This window comes from Vigna unguiculata, unplaced genomic scaffold (genome assembly GCF_037176805.1).
Source record: "Vigna unguiculata cultivar grain cowpea cultivar isolate G323 ecotype 2 unplaced genomic scaffold, ASM3717680v1 ptg000010l_ERROPOS18658307+, whole genome shotgun sequence".
NCBI lineage: Eukaryota > Viridiplantae > Streptophyta > Magnoliopsida > Fabales > Fabaceae > Vigna > Vigna unguiculata.
Window position 1 is genome coordinate 135001 of NW_028196642.1, and position 2500 is coordinate 137500.

Sequence of the window (2500 nt, forward strand, 5' to 3'; positions counted from 1 at the left end):
GCACGAAAGTTTTGAGTTCGGAGGGTTTTGCACATGGCCAAGTTGGTCGGTGCACCGCGGCATAGCTAGATGGCTTGTGTGGAGTTTTGTGAAAAAATGAAATTCGTGGTTTTTGAGATGTGAGGGTTGGAATGGCCTCCAAATGTCCCCAAATGAATACCATGAAATTCTTGGTGCACGAAAGTTTTGAGTTCGGAGGGTTTTGCACATGGCCAAGTTGGTCGGTGCACCGCGGCATAGCTAGATGGCTTGTGTGGAGTTTTGTGAAAAAATGAAATTCGTGGTTTTTGAGATGTGAGGGTTGGAAAGGCCTCCAAATGTCCCCAAATGAGTACCATGAAATTCTTGGTGCACAAAAGTTTTGAGTTCGGAGGGTTTTGCACATGGCCAAGTTGGTCGGTGCACCGCGGCATAGCTAGATGGCTTGGTGGGAGTTTTGTGAAAAAATGAAATTCGTGGTTTTTGAGATGTGAGGGTTGGAATGGCCTCCAAATGTCCCCAAATGAATACCATGAAATTCTTGGTGCACGAAAGTTTTGAGTTCGGAGGGTTTTGCACATGGCCAAGTTGGTCGGTGCACCGCGGCATAGCTAGATGGCTTGTGTGGAGTTTTGTGAAAAAATGAAATTCGTGGTTTTTGAGGTGTGAGGGTTGGAATGGCCTCCAAATGCCCCCAAATGAATACCATGAAATTCTTGGTGCACGAAAGTTTTGAGTTCGGAGGGTTTTGCACATGGCCAAGTTGGTCGGTGCACCGCGGCATAGCTAGATGGCTTGTGTGGAGTTTTGTGAAAAAATGAAATTCGTGGTTTTTGAGATGTGAGGGTTGGAAAGGCCTCCAAATGTCCCCAAATGAGTACCATGAAATTCTTGGTGCACAAAAGTTTTGAGTTCGGAGGGTTTTGCACATGGCCAAGGTTGGCGGTGCACCGCGGCATAGCTAAATGGCTTGGTGGGGAGTTTTGTGAAAAAATGAAATTCGTGGTTTTTGAGATGTGAGGGTTGGAATGGCCTCCAAATGCCCCCAAATGAGTACCATGAAATTCTTGGTGCACAAAAGTTTTGAGTTCGGAGGGTTTTGCACATGGCCAAGGTTGGCGGTGCACCGCGGCATAGCTAAATGGCTTGGTGGGGAGTTTTGTGAAAAAATGAAATTCGTGGTTTTTGAGATGTGAGGGTTGGAATGGCCTCCAAATGCCCCCAAATGAATACCATGAAATTCTTGGTGCACGAAAGTTTTGAGTTCGGAGGGTTTTGCACATGGCCAAGGTTGGCGGTGCACCACGGCATAGCTAGATGGCTTGGTGGGGAGATTTGTGAAAAAATGAAATTCGTGGTTTTTGAGATGTGAGGGTTGGAAAGGCCTCCAAATGCCCCCAAATGAGTACTGTAAAAGTGTTGGTGCACAAAAGTTTTGAATTGGATGCATTTTGCACTTGGCCAAGTTGGTCGGTGCACCGCGACTAGATAGGTTGGTGCCAAAATTTGTCAAATTTAAGACCTTGGCCAAAGTGAATGAAATTTTGTGGGGAGGTTCCTGATATTGTTTAGTGGTGGACTGGAAAAAATGAGGTCGAAATTCGAAGTCTACATGTGCTTTTCTATTTTTCCCGATTTTACACATACCCGGTAAGTAAAAAAAATAAAAAAAATAGTTCCCCTTCGAGAAAAATTATGAAATTTGGTGAGCAAGGAGATACCATTATTCTACGAATTACTGCAAAAAATCGCATCAAAATTCGAAGTATAGCCCGAGATATGGACTTATGTCTGCTCAAAAAAAGTGTATCTACTTGTACAATTTTGCCTTTTGCATATTAACCTCTTATAGGGGGGGAGTGCTCCTTGAGCCGGCCAGCTCCACACTGGCAGGTTTTAAAGGGAGCTTGATGAGGCCTCCCCCCTCACGTGGTGCGTGCGTTAGCATGTTTATCATGGCACAACTAGCCTCTTCATAGTTGTTGAGCTTTATTAATACCAACACACGGTCGTCACTGATCGTTGGTTAGCTCGGCAGCTAGTCCCTCGGATATTGTGGAAAGTTATTTTCATGCCTAGCGATGCTTGACCCTGCGTCACTTGATGTTTCCATTTGCTTGCTTGCCCATGGTAGGTGGGGGGTGGACCGTCTTGTGGTGTGGTGTCTTGCGAACGTGAGGGTGTGTGAGTTGTAATCGAGATGCACTTGCTGGCTGGCTCCATGCCTTGCGTATCGAACGGTCAAGCATGCATCTCTTCCATTTTCACCCGTTGCCTTGGGTGATATTGGTTGATCAGTCCCTGTGTTGCCTACCCACTAGACGGTACTTCTGTGGTTGCTTCGAATTCTATCTTTCCATCACGAAGAGGTGTTGGAGGATCCTAATGTCACGCACGTGTTCCATCTAGTGAAACATCTCAGTGATGCACGTGTTGTGGCTAGTTCTTTTGGATGCGGTGCATTATATGAACTCGGGTTTACTTTAGCGACCCAGTCAACATAATTCGGTTGTGTCCCTTG